This window comes from Anomalospiza imberbis, chromosome 27, assembly GCF_031753505.1.
Source record: "Anomalospiza imberbis isolate Cuckoo-Finch-1a 21T00152 chromosome 27, ASM3175350v1, whole genome shotgun sequence".
Lineage (NCBI taxonomy): Eukaryota > Metazoa > Chordata > Aves > Passeriformes > Viduidae > Anomalospiza > Anomalospiza imberbis.
The window spans coordinates 5,578,123-5,598,103 of NC_089707.1; the positions used below are offsets into that span (position 1 = coordinate 5,578,123).

Sequence of the window (19,981 nt, forward strand, 5' to 3'; positions counted from 1 at the left end):
GGCTCTATCCAGGTTTCCCTGGCTTTACCCGAGTTTCTCTGGCTGTATCCAGGTTTTCCTGGCTTTACCCGAGTTTCTCTGGCTGTATCCAGGTTTTCCTGGCTCTATCCCGGTTTCCCTGGCCTTCCTTCCTTCCCTGACCCTGCCAAGCCAGAGCCATCCCTTTCAGATGTTTCTTGGAGTGGGTGTGGGCAGCAGGAAGGGGAATTCCTTCCCCAATTCCTTGGAAGCACCAACAGTTGGGAATGTGAAGCATCCGGGAGAGCCAGAGCCAGGAAGGAAACCGGATCCTCCAGCCCAGCCCACCAGAATTCCCCCCTGGAGCCAGGAATCCCAGGGGAAGGAGCAGGAGCCTTTCCAGGAGGAGCTCCCAGCTCAGCAGCAGGAATTCTGTGCTGTAGGAATTCCGTGCTGCAGGAATTCCGTGATGCTGGAATTCTGTGCTGCAGGAAATCTGTACCCCTGGAATTCCATGCCCCTGGAATTCTGTGCTGCTGGAATTCTGTGCTGCAGGAATTCTGTACCCCTGGAATTCTGTGCTGCTGGAATTCTGTGCTGCTGGAATTCTGTGCCCCTGGAATTCCATGCCCCTGGAATTCTGTGCTGCAGGAATTCTGTGCTGCAGGAATTCTGTACCCCTGGAATTCCATGCCCCTGGAATTCCGTGATGCTGGAATTCTGTGCTGCTGGAATTCTCCAGCCCTTTCCCAGGCCTGGCTCCAGCCCCTCCATGTCTCTCTGGATGCTCAGCTCACCCCCAGGATTAACCCCCCACCATGGAGCAGCACCACAGGTTCAATTCTGCCCCTTTGTGCTCCAGAAATATCCCCAGATCCAGGTCCAGAGCTGGACTTGTCACATCCCTAAAAATATCCCCCTATAAATAGCAAATTATCCAACAATGGCACCAGGGCAACCACCCCAAAACCTCCAGGGCAGAGCTTCAAACGCGAACTTTTCCCCGGGAGCTCCTCCAAGGGATGAGCAGATCCTTCTTTCCCTGTGCCCTTTTCCAGCTGGGTTTTTTGGGGTTTTTTTTGGGAGCAGCTGCTGCAGCCAGCACTCATTTGCTGTTGGAAACTCGTTGGGACGCCTGTGCTGGCAACTGGCTCTGGAATATTTTTTGAAGTCCTAAAAAGGGAAGAATTGGAGGAGAGGGAAGCAAAAAGGGTCTGCAGGATTCACACCCCCAGGATCTGAGCTCAGGAATTGAGCACAGGACCTAAGTGACCACACTTGGCATTTTAAAATCCTTCCAAAGGCAAGTCCTGCCCCTGGGAGGCTCAGGAATTTTGGGATTTCTGAGCAGAGCACCCCATTTCACACACCTGTGCACAGGTGGATCCGTGCAGGGGGAAGGTGAAATTCCAGACCATGGGAAATAAACCAGATTGATTCAGAAGGGGAGTTAAAGCGTGGAATGCCTCCTGGATCCAAGGAAAAGGAGCAGCACATTTCCCCACCTGGGATATTCCAAGGGATTTTTCCAACCCCCTCAGGCATCCCTGCCCAGGAATTGCTTTTCCTCTGAGCAAAAGAGGGAAAACAGTTTAAAATAAACCCTGCAGACAGCAGCATTCCAGCAGCAGGAGCTCATTCCTCACAGGAACCCATTCCTCAGGAAATGTTTGGGGCTCCAGCTCTGCTCGGCAGAATCTCCTCAAACCCCTCCGGAGCTTCAGGGATCCTCGGGACAAGGGGCCATGGAAACAACAGGGCTCATTTCAGAGCTATTTTTAGAAGAGTTTTTGCTTCTGGGATGCCAATTTCCAGGAGTTGTTTGGAAAATGAGATTTTAAAAATGTCCCCACGCTAACGGAACAAACTGTGCTGGAGCAGCAGCTCCCTCTGCTCGGGGTACTCCAGGGATGCCTTTGACTTTCCAGCTTCCTTTCATCCAAAAAAAAAAAATCACCTTATTCTGCTTTTAGAGGGCAAAATAGCAACAAAAAAAAAAAATTTGTATTTAAATCCTCCAGTTTTAGCAAATGCCTGCAGCTGTTCCAACCAGATCAAAGCAGGGACAATCCCCTTCCCTGCTCCTGAGGTTTAATGGAATTATTTCAGCCCAGAGCCTCTGCCAGGAACCAAAGGGGATCTTTTCTATCACTGACAGCATCCCAAAACCGGCAGGAATTTTAAAATCCACACCAACAGCATCCCAAAACCGGCAGGAATGTTGAAATCCACACCAACAACTGCGTGGAAGGGGAAGAGGGGGTGAAAGTGGATCCAGCTGAGGGGAATTCCTGACACAGTAAATACCAGATGGGATGCTGAGGTTTGGGATTCCTGAAGTGCCCTTGGAAAAGCCAGCAGGAATTTGCTTTGCAGTGTTCTGACAGCAGCTGAAGGCTGCAGAGTTATTCCATAGGTTACTCCAACAATTTGGGAATTTCTCCAGTAAAATATTAAGTATCGAGTTGTTTAAAAATCCCTAAAAACACCCCACAAAAAGAATCCTGATAAACCAGCCCTGCTTCCAGCTGAACCAAACACTCCCCAGCGAGGGGATATTCCCCTTTTCCCTTCCAGCTGGGAAAAGTTCGCCACAGAAAACGGGGAAAGGAGGAAAATACCCAGAAGAAGGATTTGGAAGCAAGGTTTGGGTTTAAATGTGGCTGCTTCACCTCAGAGCCACTTCTGAGGTTGTTTCAATGTGGTTCATGTTACACAAGTGCCCTCAATCTTCCAGGATCAGCAACTTAATACAGGCAATTAGTGAAAAAATTAAATGTCTTAATGACCCCTGGGAAATGGGATCCATCCGTGATTCCTGAGCCAGGGCAGCTCCATTTCTGCAGGATATAAATCCCTAAAAAGGGGGATTCGTGCCATTTCAGGAATGGGGGGGAACTGAGAGCATGAAAAGCTGCCCCTAAAAATCAGAAAGGTGTGTGAGAGTCCCGACTGGCACCACAAAGAGAATAAAAAAGGGAGAAAAATCAGGAGCAGGGGATCACTGAGGCTGGAAAAGAGCTCTGGGATCACCAGTCCAGGCTGTGCCTGATCCCCACCTTGTCCCCAGCCCGGAGCTCCAGGGATGGGGACCCCAAACCTCCCTGGGCAGCTCTTCCCAAGGCTTAACAACCCTTTCCAGGAGGAAATTCCTGCTGATGTCCCACCTGGCACAGCCTGGGGCCGTTCTCTCCTGTCCTGGTGTCCCCTGGCAGCAGAGCCCCTCCTGTCCCATCCTGCTGGGGGCTTGTGGACATGGGGAATGTCCCCCTGATCCTGCTTTTCTCCAGGCTGGGCCCCTTCCCAGCCCCCTCAGGGATTCTCCAGCCCCTTCCCAGCTCCCTCAGGGATTCTCCAGCCCCTTCCCAGGCCTGGCTCCAGCCCCTCCATGTCTCTCTGGATGCTCAGCTCACCCCCAGGATTAACCCCCCCACCATGGAGCAGCACCACAGGTTCAATTCTGCCCCTTTGTGCTCCAGAAATATCCCCAGATCCAGGTCCAGAGCTGGACTTGTCACATCCCTAAAAACATCCCCCTATAAATAGCAAATTATCCAACAATGGCACCAGGGCAACCACCCCAAAACCTCCAGGGCAGAACTTCAAACCCTCCTGTCAGGTCCCTCCAGGGCTGGAGAATTGAAACCCCTCCTTCCACACTTCCACACAAACTTGTGAACCAAGATTCGCTCCGAGCTGGAGCACGAACCTTTCCCACGAGAAATGACACCAAGAACAACCTCCCAGAGTTTTCCTCTTCTTGTTTTCCCCTGTTTTCCTCCTGGTTTGGATGAAACCTGTGACTCACGGCGAGGCTCCCAGGGACCCCACACCCATCCCCTCCTGGAGGACACCCCAAGTGCACAAATCAGGGCAAAGTGACACGGGTAGGACAGGGTAGGACAGGGAAGGGACATTTCTGGGGTTTTTTTAGGAAAGTGAGGCAAGAGGAAGCGCTGCCAGGAATGGAGGGAAAGGACCAGAAGTCACATGAGGATGTCCAGCCCCCAGAGCAGCTGCTAATGAGTGTCTCAGTTAATTACTCGGCTCCCTGGGATGAGGAGCTCTGGGCTGGCAGCTCATCCACGGCTCCACTGCCAGGGACACAGTGCCCTCTCTTGGAGACTCCAAATCCAGCCTAAAGCCGGGACTGAGGACAAAAACCCGCTGGAATCTCCTAAAAAAAAGGATTTCTTCCCAAGAAACAACTCTGGCCTGGCTGGGTGTTCCTTGGAGGAACAGGGGAACACCTCTGGAGCTGCTCCCGAGGCAGGTCAGTGACTCGTGACCTTGATTAACCTTTGGGTCTTCCTATCAAAACTCGGATCTTTTTTTAAATTAAGAATTTTTAAGGTGGAGAATACTGGAACACCTAAAGAGTGGTGATATTGTGGTGTCACAGAGGGGTTTGGGATGGAAGGGACCTGAAGGCTCAGCTAATTCCAGGAAAAATAATGGAATTGTTTTATGGAGAACCATTCCAGTCAGAGGCAGCAGCTCCACATCAGATTTCTGTGTGTCCCCAGGGCCACCTGAGGCACCTGGCAACACCTCTCAGTGGAGGGACAGTCCCCACTGCCCACCTGGCACAGGTGACATGGACAGGGCTTGGAGCACCCTGGGATGGTGGAAGGGAAGGCACTGGATGGGCTTTAGGATCCTTCCCACCCAAATTCCAGGTGGGAAATGCCCTGATTTGGGGCTCAGGAGGTGTTTGGGTGTCTGTGGGTGCTGCTGGCACCTACCTGGGCAGGTGTCCCCACCTCCTCTGGCACACAGGGCACTCGCTGCAGGGGGCAAAGGACAAATCTCCTAAAAAAAAAAAATTGAGAGAATTTCCAGCAATTGAAAGGATCCTGCAGGGAATTCCAGCTCCTCTCAACACCAGGTTTGAGCCCACCAGCTGAATCACCTCACACCTTTTCCCCATCTCCATCATCCCATTTTTCCCTGTGTTTTCCCTGTTTTCTCCCTGCTGGAATCCAGCCCATTCCTGAACTATTTAAAGCACCTCTCACCTTTTCTCCCATTTCCAGCAGACCCCTTTCCCCCTGTGTTTTCCCTGTTTTCTCCCTGCTGGAATCCAGCCCACTCCAAATCGATTTAAATCCACGCAGGCACACGAGGACTGTGTCCTTTGGGGTGGTTTATTTACATTTCAATACGTTCAGGATCTGCCTTTGAGATTTTTTTGGCCAGGGGGATGAAATCCTAAAAGTCCTCACAGGAGAGGTTTAGTGAGGATGATGCAGGTGGCACTTGAGGCTTTCTCCATGCTCATCCATGGAATCTGGGATGAAAAACCCCAATTTCTATCAACTTAGACCTGGCTTTGAACACACAGATTCCAAAAGAGATTTTTTTGGTGGGGAGGAAAAAGCCTGGCAGCTCCCAGGCTGTCACCTGTGCAATTCCACATCCGAGTCTGAAGATGGCTCCACAGGAACGAGGGATGCCATCCATCATCCCTCCATCCATCCATCATCCCTCTATCCATCCATCATCCATCCATCATCCCACCATCCATCACCCCTCCATCATCCATCCATCCATCATCATCCCTCCATCTATCATCCATCCATCATCCATCCATCATCCATCCATCATCCCTCTATCCATCCATCATCCATCCATCCATCCCTCAATCTCTCCATCCATCATCCATCCATCCATCCCTCAATCTCTCCATCCATCATCCATCCATCCATCCCTCAATCTCTCCATCCATCCCTCAATCCCTCCATCCATCCATCATCTATCCATCATCCATCCATCATCCATCATCCATCCATCCATCAGCCATCCATCCCTCAATCCCTCCATCCATCCATCCCTCATCCATTCCTCAATCCCTCCATCCATCCATCATCCATCCATCATCCATCAGCCATCCATCATCTATCCATCCGTCCATCATCCATCCGTCCATCAGCCATCCATCCATCCATCCATCCATCCATCCATCCATCCCCCACCTCCCAAAACCAGCACACCAGGAGTGGAGAACCAATTCCCAATTCCCTCCATCAGTCACAGGGGATTTGTCCCAGGTGGAGGAAGCAGCCCCATCCATGATATTCCTGAGGCTGGCAGAGGGGAGTTTCAACACAAGAAACCAGGGGAAAATAACCTGAGCGACTCATGGAAGTGAAAGACAAGGAGAGTGACAAAGATTTACGGAAAGAAAGGGAAGAGGAAGGCAGAGCTGCAGCACTTCATCTCCTGTTCCTCCCCACAACGAGCCAATTAAAAAGCCCACACACTAAATTAATTCCAGTTCCAGAGGAGCTGGAAATACAGAGCCACTATTTAGGTTAGGGAAAATTGCTGCATTCTGTTCCTTTGTCAGGTGGCAGAGAATGACATCTGCAAAAGGGAAAAAAAAAAAAAAAAGCAGAGTTTGGGCCCCAGCACAGCAGAAGCAAAGGAAACAGAGGGAATTTGGCGGGGTTGAGGATCTGAGGAGCCTCATCCCCACGGACACGGGGCCAGGGCACACATCTGTGCAAAGATCCCGATGTTCTCCCCACATCCTGGCTGCCTCACAACTCTCCCACCTCATCAGTTCCTTGTTTTGTTTTGAACAAGTGGCCAGGACGTGGTTATGGAGCTGTGCTTCCCTAAAAACCTTCCCAATGTTTAATTTATCGCTCGGGAAGCACCTCTGATAAAACCCAGCCCCACCTCATCGGCTCCAGGGTAAACATCCCAGCCAGGTTTGTGCTCCCACCCTGCTCCAGACGGGACTCTGGGATTTAACTCCTCAGCACTTACAGCAGAGAATCCCTCTGCTCTGGGCAGAGAAACCCCCGATTCACGCTGGAATTTTAAGGGAATAAACCCCACGGGGAGCAGAGAATACAAATTATTATCCCAGCTTGTTTCCAAGGATGACAAAAAGCAACCAGGGGAGCGGGGCTGGAGCTGCAGGAGGCCTCGGGGCAGTGCCAGGCTCGGCTTTCCAGAGGGAACCGCTCCCTGTGTAATCATTAACAGCAAAACCTGCCCCGATAAAAGCCAGGGAGCAGCACCTGGAGCAGGGATGCACTGGGAGCCAGAGATGTCCCAGGCACCAGGAAGCTCGGGATGTTTGCCTGTTCCTGCTGTGGCTCTGCCCTGGGGAAAGCAGGGAACAGCAGCAATGGCAACTGGGGAAACTCATCCCGTTGTTTGGGAACTGGGAAAACTCATCCCAGGCCCCGGACCCAGCTGGCAGCAGGAGCTCCGTGCCAGGGACGCCTCTGCAGAGCCCCACGGTGCCACCAGACCCGCTGGGGACAAGGACAAAACCCCCAGGACGTGGCACAGGGACGGGCAGAGCTGGCCCCACACACACAGAGAAATAATTCAGGAAAAGGAGTTGGGATTACAGGAAACCCAGTGGGAGTTCAGTGGAGTTTAAGGGAGCCTTTTCCTGCCTGGTCTGAGCTCCCAAACCTCGGGATTTACACCAAAACCCCTCAGGGCTGCACTGACAGGGTCACGGCCGAGGGACTTTGAGAAAAATCATGTTTGGGATCATGGAACCTCAGGAGGGTTTGGGTGGGAAGGGACCTCAAAGCCCATCCCATTCCAAGGGCAGGGACACCTCCCACTATCCCAGGTTGCTCCAGCCTGGCCTTGGACACCCTCAGGGATCCCAGGGCAGCCACAGCTGCTCTGGGAATTCCATCCTGTTCTCTCAGCACCCTCACAGGGAGGAATTCCTAAAAATCCCACCTACCCCTGCCCTCCTGGAGCTGGCAAAGCTGGAAAATCCATGTCCCTCAGGATGGACCAGCTCAGGAGCTTGGAGGGAAGCTCCTTCCACCCCTGGAACACCGAGTGTGGTTGCCATCCCACAGAGCAGGAAATATCCCAGGATCCTGGCAGGAATGGGATTCCAGCTCTCCTTGTGTCATCCTCACTCCCAGCTCCACCAACAAACCTCCAAAGAGCGCAGCAGCCACCACCAAAAAGCCTCTGAATTCCACAAAATCCTGCTCCTAACGAGATCCCTGCCGGAGCCACGTCAGCCAGGAAGGCAAACCGGGAGTATTTATAGGCCTGGATTAGAGCGGGATCTGCTGGGAATGCAGGGAATGGAGCAAATTCCCATTCCCAGAGAGGCGACAGATTTATGGGCTCTCACTTCCCAATCCATCTTTTTTCCCCAGCACATTCATACAGAGTTTCTGCAGCTTTATCCAGCTCTGCTCCTGGAATTCTTTCCCATTCCCACTCCCTCTGGGCCGATGGGAAGGCACACAGGCATTAGGGACAGGTATTCATTAAATCCTGGAACTGCTCCTCCACAAGAGCCTTTTAAACCAGGATAGCATCCTGGAAGGAATGGATGAGGAGCACTGCCAGCCCTCGGCATCCTTGATTTTATTTCGACAAAACCTGGCAGAAATGGGTTTTTCCTTGGATAATCCCACTGAAATAACAAATTTTACAAGTCCTGGAATTTACAACCACCCAGAGCACGGAGGAGAAAATATTCCAGCTTGGAAAAACCTAGGAGAACATTCAGGAAAATACGGATGTGGACAAAAGCTTTTCCAGTCTGTTCTAGGATTAAATGGAAGGTGGCCAGGCCCACCCCTCTTCCCTCCCAGCCATTCTGTTTTATTTTAATCACCAGCCCCAAACCCGATCCATGGGCACCAGCACTTGGATCAGCTCGATACAATCAGTCCCAGCAGGAATCCAAACCCGTAATTACAGCAGCCTGCACATGGAAAACACCAAGGAGGGAGGGATTATTTATGCAGGGGACAGGAGTTGAGGATGAGACAAATAAATCAGGGAAAAATGGTTAAAAAAACGGACTGGGGGAGTTTGGGGAAGAAAAGCAGCTGCACCAGAGGCTCTGTGGCTCCTGAAATTCCAGGAAAAAATGGAGAATTTGTACCTGGAATGCCTCGGCAGTGCTGGAATTCAGGGAAGCAGCGCAGCCCCCCTGCCTTGGCTGTGAATCCATTTCCTACCCAGCTTTGTTCAGCCTCCCATAAAAACTTCCTGCCCCTCCACCGACCTTCCTTCCCCGAGCGCTTTTCCCGACCCTGGAGCCATTCCCGCCTTCCCCAGGCTGGCAGAATCTCCCTCTGAGAATCCCTTTGGAACCCCAGCGAGCTTTTTCCCGGATTTACCTCCAAACCACCAAATTTTAGCCAAACCACCTCTCCCAAAGGCAGCTCTGGGACTCTCCCAAGTTTTCCAAACCGCTGGAAAACGTGGATCAGATCTTTTTCTTTTAAATTTTTTTTTTTCCTCACCGGGGATGCACACAATGCATCTCCTCTGGTGGTTGACAACCCCTCTTCTATTTCAGGAATGCTCATCCGCAGGTGGAATTGGATTTCTGTTCCCATGACTGACAACACAACTCCATCCCGGCCTATGGCAGCTGCTGCTATTTTCAGCACTCTGCCTCTCTCCAGTATTATTCCAAAGGTGAGAACTATTTCCAGAGAACACCAGAACAGCGTTTTTCACACCTTAACACCAAAAAAAAAAATAATTGAAAAAAAAAAAAAAAACCACGGAATTTTGAAAGTTTTGCCACAGGGCGAAGAACTCTCTGCAGCACAGAGCATTAATGAGCTCGTGGAGTGGCTGGGAGTGTTAAAATGGAATTAAAGTCCCTGTTGGAATGGGGAAAATAGTCTTAAACTGGGCTGCCACAAAGATATTCCTCACCAGCAGGCGGGGAAACGCTGATTGCCTCTATCCTGGTAATGCAGGAATGGGGATTGTCCCTAGGAATGGCCATAAATCAAAAAACACAGCAAAATGGGATGGAACTCTGCGTTGGTTTCCTAGGTATCCCTAAAAACGGTGAACGTGGAGCGTGGAATTTGGGGCTACACCAAAACCAGGGCTCACAAACGGGTGCTGCTTAATCCGGTGAGAGAGTTAACGCTCCTCTGGAGCTCTGGAAAGGCTCAGATCCTCGGGAAGAAAAGCCGAGGGTGGGATAATGAGGGAATGTTAACCAGCTAATTAGCAATCAGAGAGACAGAGAGGAGAGCTGGGCTCAGGGACTGACCCGCTCCAGGTGGCTCATCCCGGCATTCCCAACGCCTGGGAATCGCGGCAGCTCCGCTCCCACCCCTCTGCCATTCCCAAAAATCCCTTCCCAGCTCAGCCCAACAACACCGGGACGGATTCCCAACAGCATTCCCGAGCCAGCCCTTCCTTGTCCTCCACCCGCTGTGCCCCGCAGGGCTGCAGGGACAGAACCGCTCCCCTGGAGGCACGGGCCACTCTCCCAGAGGAGGTGCAGCCCCGTGACTAATCCCTGGCAGGCACCCAGATCCATCCTCTCCCAGCAGCTCCCGCTGGAAAACTGGAATTCTGTATTTCACCCCTGTGAAAAGTGCTGTGGGCAATCCCAGCCCCGGCCCTGCACAGGGAATTCTGTATTTCACCCCTGAGAAAAGTGCTGTGGGCAATCCCAACTCCAGGCCTGCAAAGGGAATTCTGTATTTCACCCCTGTGAAAAGTGCTGTGGGCAATCCCAGCCCCGGCCCTGCACAGGGAATTCTGTATTTCACCCCTGTGAAAAGTGCTGTGGGCAATCCCAGCCCCAGCCCTGCAAAGGGAATTCTGTATTTCACCCCTGTGAAAAGTGCTGTGGGCAATCCCAGCCCCGGCCCTGCAAAGGGAAGGTGATGCTTGGCACAGGTCAGGCTTAAAGCTCTCGGAATGCTGGTAAAGGAATGTGGATTGCAGCTCTGTTGGTGTAAATCCCCCAAAATCCCGGGGTTTTGCTGCCTTTCCCAGAACTGTGCTTGCAGCGAGGCCCTGTGGAGCACGGGCAGGCATGAACTGGGCTGTGGAGCCCCCAGACTGGGATCCAAAGCAGGATTTTCACTGGGAAAGAGCTCTGGGATCGCCAAGTCCCACATGCAAGGGACATGCACACCTTGTCACCAGCCTGGAGCTCCGAGTGCCACCTCCAGGGACACCTCCAGGGATGGGGACCCCAAACCTCCCTGGGCAGCTCCAAGGCCTGGCCGCCCTTTCCAGGAGGAAATTCCTGCTGATGTCCCACCTGGAGCACCCTGGGGCCGTTCCCTCCTGTCCTGGTGTCCCCTGGCAGCAGAGCCCCTCCTGTTGGGAACTTGTGGACATGGGGAATGTCCCCCTGATCCCACTTTTCTCCAGGCTGGGCCCCTTCCCAGGCCCCTCAGGAATTCTCCAGCCCCTTTCCCTTTTTAAAGCAAAACCAGGAAAGAGGGATTCACTGAGAGGAGCGGGGAATGCTCAGCTGGGGGATGCTGGAGCACCAGGAGCCAGCTCAGCTCAGTGAAACAGGATAAACTTGGGAGAGATAAAGACATATCTGTGATCGCGCTGCTGGCTGTGCCAGAACGTCTGCTGGGAATGTCTGGATCGTGGATTTGCTTCCCAAAAAAAGCCCAGCGTGCTGCACAGCTCCGAGCTCATGGACAGACACCCCTGGTCTGGAAAAGCATGGAATGGTTTGGGTTGGAAATGTCCATCCAGTGCCACCCCCTGCCACGGCAGGGGCACCTCCTCCTGTTCCCAACCTGGCCTGGGACAATTCCAGGGAACCCCTGGCATTCGTAGGGAAAGCAGCACCAGGATTTAAATTGGAAGGAAAAGCACTGAGAGAGGCCAGATCATCCTAAAAAGGCCAATGGATCAGGATTCCATACCCCAAACGATGGGAATGCCAAGGTTTAATTGGGATTAGTGCAATTAAACCTGCCTGACACCAGAGGAATCCCGTGGATGCTCCCACAGCACTCATGGATCACAGGAGAAATGGTTCCCAATCTTCCCCTGGGAGCGTGGAGCTCCTTGGGAACGCTGCCAGACCCTGTGGATCCCTGGAAATGCAGCACCTGGAGCTCCCTGCTCACTCACCTGGATCCTGAACCACCCGGAACTGCTGAGACCCCACCCAGGCACAGAATTCCCAAGCTGCAAACGCAACCAGCAGTTCTCAGCCTTACCAAAAGGTCTTGCTTCAATAAAAAAAGGAAATAAAGAGCCCCTCAGGCCTTGCTCTTCTCCCTGATAGAAAAGTTTGATGAGATTCCCAACATTTGTTTGGGAATTGCACCACAACTGCTCGGAGGAGCAGCCGGGCCACGTCAGGATTTATGGAGCATAAACACGGAGCCCTTGCCAGCAAGAAAAAAAGAGAAATAACTCAGAGTGGAGGAAATGAAAAATAAAACACTGAAAACCTCCCAAAAGCAGCTCCTGCAGCACATCCAGAGAAATCCTCCTGCAGCTCCCGAGCTCGGGAGGAGCTTTGGAGGGGTTAAACCACACCAGAAACATTTAAATCTTGTGCATTTTTCTAACAGCAGATGAGGCAGAAATGGACAAAATGCCTCCAGGGCTGAAAAAAACCTTTCCAAACTATTCTATAGATTTAAAAATAGATTTATTATTTTATTTCCAGAGGGGACAAGTTGGGAATAAAACAAAGAAGCTTTCTGGGGGGGCGTCAGCAGAGTGTCCACCCCTAGTTGTCACCTCCGTGCTGTCACCTGAAAGGGAGCTGTAAGTGCCAAGAGGGGGAATCTCCTTCCCTCTGGAATCAGGTCCTGTTTTCCTGCTCCCCCATTCCCACTGGAGCGAGATTATTTTCCAAACAACTCTGTTTTCTCAAATATCAAAATAAAGCAGGAGCTGCTGAGGTTTCTCGGCTTTTGCAGCTTCTGAAAAGTCACTAAAAATCCATCTTTAAGTGGAAATTCGGGAATGTTTCCAGCTGTACAGACCCAACCCAGGCTGAAGTACTTTAAAACTCCTTCTTGTCTGTCAGGAGGGGGAAAAACACAGGATAAATGATGAAAAAGCACAGCCCTTAACTAAATTTCCTGTTTTGTGTCTCGGCGTTAACAGCGTGCCCGAATTTCCTCCTTTTTTTTTTTTTTTTTTGTCCTTAACGTCACAGCCAATCCCTACCCACCCATTCCACAAAAACCTAACCCTGAACTGCTGGAGATTCCAACCCCGCTGGAATGGGAACGATCAGCTGAATCCAGAGCTCACTCCCAGGGAAAATCCAGCGCCTTACACCCCTTCAAGCGAAGACCAAACCTCCCTCAGAGCCCCCACCAGCGAGAATTCACCGAATTAAACAAATTTATCCCCGTGGCCGCTTTTGCTTGGGTTTTTTTTAATTACTTGGTGGCTGCCCATGTATCTTGGAGGAGGAAAAAGGTATTTTGGGCCAGGATCGTGCAAGACACAACATTTCAGAAGCGCTTTTTGGGGGCAAGGTTTAAACTCGAGAGCGCCTGCGAGCGAGTTTCACTTTCAGAAACTCCAAACGCCACCGAGGCTTGGGGCACAATGGCTCCTTTGTCCCCGGGTTCTCATCCAGGCCCTTTTTGGCACAAGCAAGCAGCAGCAGATGATAACAGGGGGGACCAGAAGCAAGGCCTGGGCTCTGCCAGTTCTCTGGATCCCAGCAATTTACTGTCAAGTACAAATTAAGTGGGTAAATCTCGGACTAATTAATATTTAAGACAAAGCTCTCTCTGCCAGCTTTGCTTTCTTTCCTTTTTTTTTGTCTGAATGTGACAATGGGCAGGCAGGGAACTGGATTTATGTTTTCAGTTCTGTTCCCTTCCCAGTTTGTGGAAAAGCCAGAGGAGGGGAAGATAAAGCAAAAAATCACCTGGCAACAGGTGAGGAGCACAGAGACACCAGAGCAGAGAGCTCGGAGATGCTGCAGCTGGGAAATCCAGATTCCAGCTCTCCACAGAAGATTCCTGTGGCTGAACCACTTCAGGAATTCCAGGATATTGGAGCAATCAAAGCTTTCCACCTCAAAGCTCAACTGAGAGATCTTTACATCAAGGCCAGGTTGGGATTCTGGGGCTTGGAGCAAGCTGGGGTAGTGGAAGATGTCCCTGCCAAGGTCCCTCCAACCCAAACCATTCCAGGATTTCTGGTGACCTCAACTCCTCTGATTTCTCAAAAAAATGAGGAAAGCAACACTGGATCTACAACCTCAAGCAGGTCCCTCACTTATCTCGCATCAGCACAGACACCATATTCTATAAATCCCTTTTCCCCTCACGCTCTTTCTCCAGGCACAAGAATCCCCAAACAATCACAAAACTCCCTCCTGCTTTTCCAGGGTTTCTGGTCATCCACCCCCTTTTTCCCACCCCTCTGCCAACCCCGCTGCTCCCCACAGCCTCTGGAAACTCTTCCAGAGCTGCACTGGGGGTTACAAATCCAACCAAACCACCCCGTATTTCCACCCTGAGCTCATTTTTAGGGCTGAAAAGGCAAGAAAATTATTTTTTTAAGTGCCAGCTCCAGCTCTGTGCTCGCCACCTCCTCCTGAGGGTGCCCAAACAGCTTCCCCCACCCGCTGGCCACTGGACAAGTGGCCACTTGGAGCCCTCCACAAAGCAGAGCGTTCCCAGGGCGATTATTCCAGAGCTGGAGCTTGTCCAGCCCCGACTCTAACGGGGCAGGGACAGCCACGATCCCCTAAGAGCGAGGAAACTGCCATAGAGTCAGGAAACTGCCATAAAATCAGGAAACTGCCACAAAAATCAGCTTTTTCCAAGGGCCAGAGTGTCCAGTTCCTCTGGAGCCAAGGGCAGGGATGAGAAGCGGGGTCCCTCGTTAGGCTAACGAGCTCCAGGGACCGATGAGAGCCCCGGCAGGGCACGGGCAGGCCCGGGATAAGGAGCCCGGGCAGGGACAAAGCTCCAAATCTCCGTGTCCCCTGTCACACGCTGCTCCCTGCTGTGCTGCCCCAGCTCCACAGGGCAGCTCTGGATGCACTCATTCCCTCCGGGGTGGTAAACACACCCAGGGATGAGATGGGAACAGCAGGAAAACGGGAATGGGCACCCAAACTGTGTCAACCACGGCAGCGCCCCCAGCAGCCACACAAAAGAGCCATTTCCATTCGTGTCACAGCCACAGATGGCAGAGAAAACCTCTGGGACAATCGGCTCCGTTTAACCCTGTTGATCCAGCTTTTTCTGGGGGGCGTTTCTCCCAGTTTTCCCCGCAGAAGAACGGGATAAACGGTGGCCACAGAGTCACAAACTCCCACCAGTTTGTTTGACGGTGATGGAGCTGAGCTGGGAGCTGAAGCCTGGAGGATCTGCTCACCTGCCTGTGGATATCCCTGTGGCAGGGAGACAAAGACCTGTGGAACCTCCCGGGGATGGAGGCCTGAGCTCAGCCCCGAGGAGCCGAAGAAAACCAAGCAATCACCTGAAAGGCCTCGAGTTTGCCTGGATTGATACTGAGCTGCTGGCTCCTGAGGTCTGCCACACACCAGACCTCCTCCTGGTAGGAATCACCCCCACTGGACGCATCCAGGGCAGCACCACAAGAAGCTCACAAAGCTGGAGGGTGCCGGTTTTCCCAAAAAAACCGCCACTATTTGGCCACAATAACTTCCTCCAAGCAGCAGCAGAGGTGTCTCAGAGCAGACGCAGCCCCAGCCCAGCCCGTTTGGCTTTGGTTTAAGGCCACACCTGATGGCCACAGCCCAGATTTGTGCCCCCAGCTCCCATCTCTGCTTCCCTGCACTTCCCCAACTCCTAAAGGACGCCCAGCTTCCCCTTCCACACCTCCAGCTGGAAGTGAGGAGCAGGAGACAGATTTCTCTCTCTCTCTTTCTCTCTCTCTCCCTTTGTCTGCGGCACCCACTTACCTCCTCTACACCTCAAGAACACAAAACCCAGATCCTGCAGCCACCCCTCCTTTATGCAACCCACACAATTCCCCGGAGCCTCCCGAATCCTGCCCGGGTGAGGCGGGATGCCACCGCTGTCCTGTGCCAGCCACACCAACCCACCCTCAGCTCGCCGGCGGGAAACAAACAAGTAAATTATGCGATGCTGGATGCTCTGCCGAGCTCCCAGCCTCCCCCTTCACCCCAAAGCGGGGCTGCTTCACCATCAAGTCACCCAACTTGCCAAGCAGCTGGCGCTGAGCCTTGCCCCTCATCGCCTCCGACTGTCCCTTGTCACCTCATCCTCCCAAAGACGCCCCTCGCCATCCCCACCCCACCCTCAGCGCCAGCCAGCCCCCTCTGCCCCCATCCCCTCAGTTCCTTCATCCAAAAACCCGGAGAGCCCCCAAAAATCCACCACGGCCCCTCTCTGCGCCCCCCAGACACTCCCACGTCATCTCCTGGCCCCGAGCCCTGTGCCGAAATCCCACCCGGCGCTGTGACCCCCATGGGGACCCTCTGCGGGTCCCCCGGAGCCGCCGAGGCCAACCCCCCGGCCCTGCGCCAGCCTGCAGCACCCCCCTTCCCCCCCGGGACCCCCAGGCCCCCGCCCAGCCTCCCCCCAGGGGCTCTCTTGTCCCGCCCCGCTCCCGCCGAGCCCCCCGGCACCCCCAGCCCCCTCCCCATGCCCAGCGCCCCCCGCACCCCCAGCCCGCCCTGAGCCCCCGACCCCAGCGCTGCCCGGGGCCCCCCGCACCCCACCGCCTTCCCAGAGCCGCCGCCGCCGCCGCCCTCCCGGGGCCCGCCGCCCCTCTGCCCCCGCCCCGACCGCCCTCAGCCCGGAGCCCCTCCAGCCTCCCCGGCCCGGCCCCGCCGCCCCCCCCGGGCGGAGAGGGGCCCCGGGCAGGGCCGCGCCGAGGCGGGGGCTCCGCCAAGCCGCGGCCTGAGCCAGCCGGGCGTGTCCCCCCGCTGTCCCCGGCCGTCCCGCCCCGTTCCCGGCGGCGCCTCACCGGTACCGGCGGGAGCGGGCGCGGCGGGCGCGGAGCGGAGCCGCCGCCTTAGACACCGCGCGGCGCAACGCACCCTGCTGGCCCGCGGGCGGCTCCGGCCCCGCCCCGCGCGCCTGACGGACAGCGCCCGCAGCCAATGGGAGCCCGCGGAGCGCGGCGCGCGGGGGGAGGGCCGGCCGGGGGGCGGGGCCGGCAGCGGCCGCCAAGTTCGGTTGCGGCGGCGGCGCGGAGGGAGGCCGGGGAGGGGGCGGGGCCGGCGGGGGAGCGGCCAATCAGCGCGCGGGGCTGGAAACGGGGCGGGGCTTTGCAAGCAGTCATTAATATTAATAAGGTGGGAGGGGGCACGTGACGGCCGGGGCGCGAGGCGCCGGGCGGGACCCCCCCGGGACCCCCCCGGGATCCCCCCCGGGATCCCCCCCGGGACCCCCCCGGGACCCCCCCGGGATCCCCCGGCATCCCCCGGCCCGTGCTCCTCCGGAGGCCGCGGTGCAGCCCCACCGGACCCGCTCTGTGAGCCCGCCGCCGGGCCTGGGGACCCCAAACCCCCCAAACCATCCCCGGGCACAGCCCCTGCCGGCCGGGCTCTGCCCCCACCTCGGCGAGCCGCTGCCCCCGGGGACCGAGGGGAAAATCCATCCGTGGGGTGAACGAACCAGCAGCGGTGGCGGCGCGGGGGGAGCGGAAATCACGCCTTGAATCGAGGCTTTGATTCCCCCGCGGCCGCCACAGGCACCGGGCGAGCGCGGCCGGCGGGTGCCGGTGGTGCCTGGTCCCGGCGGGGCGAGGGAGGCCCGGAGTCCCCGCGGACACAGCCACGTCCCGCGGGCAGCAGCCAGCGCTTCCCAGCGCATCCCAGTCTGCGCCGGCCCGCACCAGTCGCAGCCGCGGTCCCAGCAGGACCTGAGGTGGGGAAATGCCAAGCCCGGGCTGTCCCCACCTCGGCGGGCACACACGGCACAGCTGCGGCTGCGCTGGGGTCGGGCTGGAAACTCAGCAATCCTGTTAGTGGGGAGAAGGCTGATTTCCCCCTAATCCAGATCGCTCCCGTATGTCCCGGCCCGCCGAGTCCTAATCCGCTTTTCCTGCAGATGGGCAGCACCGGCCGCGGCGTCCCCCCGCCTTGGGGGGCACAAGGGACAATATTCCCCACAGCGCCGATGCCAGTGCGAGACACGATGCCAGGAGCTGGTTTGGGTCCCAAAATCCGCATTTGTGAAATTGATGGCCGCGGGGTGCGGCCGCGGCTGCCCGTGGCGGAGGGAGCGACGGGAACCGGCTGCACCGCGGCTCATCCCAGGGCTCATCCCGCGGCTCATCCCGCTAATTAACGCTCAGGAGCAGTTTTGTTTAACGCCTGGACCCGGGGGAGGCTCCGGGCGCCCGGCGAGGATCCTCCCTTCCCGGTGCTGCGCTGATCCTTGGGGGCTCGGGGGGCTGATCTAGGGGGGCTGCAGGCTTCCCGGGGGAAGCATCCTGGAGGCCATCCCTGGCAGCATCCCGAGCGACACGCGGGGCTGCAGCGGGACCGGGGCGTCCCCTGACACGGCGGGCACAGGTCCCCGTTAGGTGGGGAGCAGTGGGAGGGGACAGAGACGGGGAGGGGCAGACCCGGGAATGGGGGGAAGTGGGGATTTTCTGCCCCCAAGGCGTTTGGGAGCCTCTGAGTTTTGGTGTGATGGTGTCACCCCAAATACCTGAGAGTCCTGAGGGGTGCCAGCAGGCGGGGACTGGCAGCCAGTGTCCCCATGCCCGCGTGTGCCTGTCCCACTGTCCTGCCCTGGCACCCACAGAGGGCCCGGATCCCCCCAGGCCACAGAAGGGACACGGGGACAGGAGCAGGTCCCATGGGCAGAGCCGGGGAGCTGTGACATCCCTGCGGAGCTGGCACTGTCCCCACGGAGCTCAGAGCATCCCCGTGGGTCTGTGACCATCCACAGAGCTGTGGCTATTCCCACAGATCCATCGCCATCCCTATGGACCCACGCCATCCCCGTAGAGCCGTGACCATTTCCATGGATCCCTGCCGTCCCCCCGGATCCGTGCCGTCCCCCCGGATCCGTGCCGTCCCCCGGATCCCTGCCGTCCCCCCGGATCCCTGCCGTCCCCCCGGATCCCTGCCGTCCCCCGGATCCCTGCCGTCCCCCCGGATCCCTGCCGTCCCCCGGATCCCTGCCATCCCCCCGGATCCCTGCCGTCCCCCCGGATCCCTGCCGTCCCCCGGATCCCTGCCATCCCCCCGGATCCCTGCCGTCCCCCCGGAGCCGTGCCCTTGGCCGGTCTCTCGGTGCCCGCGGCAGCCCCGTTCCCCCCCGCCCGCCGCCCCCCCCGCCCGCTCCCGGAGCCCACGCGGCTCCCGCGCCCGGGGAGCAGCGCTGGTTTCCATGGCAACGGGCGTGATGACGCACGCGCCGCGCTCCCGCCCCCTCCCCACGGGCACGGGCGGGGGGCGCCCGGCGGGGGGGACGGCGACACGCGGGCACGAGCGCGGCACGCGTGCCACACACGTGTCACACACACGCACGGGACACACGCGTCACATTCGTGCCACACACACACACACACACACGTGTCACCTTTGTCACACACACACCTGTGCACAGCTGTCACATTTGTGCCACACACACACACCTGTGCACACGTGTCACATTTGTCACACACACACGGGACACACACGTCACCTTTGTCACACACACACCTGTGCACAGCTGTCACCTTTGTCACACACACACCTGTGCACACGTGTCACATTTGTGCCACACACACACCTGTGCACAGCTGTCACCTTTGTCACACACACACCTGTGCACAGCTGTCACCTTTGTCACACACACATCTGTGAACAGCTGTCACATTTGTGCCACACACACACACCTGTGCACAGCTGTCACCTTTGTCACACACACACCTGTGCACAGCTGTCACCTTTGTCACACACGCACAAATGTCACATCTGCCACACGTGCACGCGGCCCCGCACGCACATCGCACGTGTCTCACACCTGCACACGCGTGTCTGCGGCCATCCCACAGAGCCGTGGCCGTCCCCAAGCACGCGTGAACACACACACACGTCACGTCACACTCACCTCGCCCCCCTGCCCGTGACCCCCCCGCGGCCTCCCGCCCCGGCCGGGGGCGGCTCCGGGGGACGCGGGAGCGTTTCTCGTCTCTTTATTGAAGGAAGACTATTTCTAGAATAAAGGCTACATCGTCACGTCACCTCGTCCCCTGGGCGCTCGGATCCTCGTGTAAAAAGCCGGGGGGTGCGGGGAGCTGGGGGGGCTCGGCCTGCCCGGGGACACCCCCTCGGGGACACCCCCTCGGG

At 56.2% G+C, this 19,981-nt stretch overlaps 2 protein-coding genes across 2 annotated transcripts in view; one reads left to right on the forward strand and one right to left on the reverse strand.

The window, feature by feature from the left end:
- GNG7 (G protein subunit gamma 7) overlaps positions 1-6,373 on the reverse strand; it is a 28,908-nt gene extending 22,535 nt beyond the window's left edge. The window contains exon 1 of the mRNA XM_068174143.1: positions 6,361-6,373. The gene's annotated coding sequence lies outside the window, so the exon portion shown is untranslated. The remainder of the gene's footprint in view (positions 1-6,360) is intronic.
- THOP1 (thimet oligopeptidase 1) overlaps positions 1-19,981 on the forward strand; it is an 84,844-nt gene that overhangs the window by 34,555 nt on the left and 30,308 nt on the right. The gene's annotated exons all lie outside the window — the stretch shown is intronic.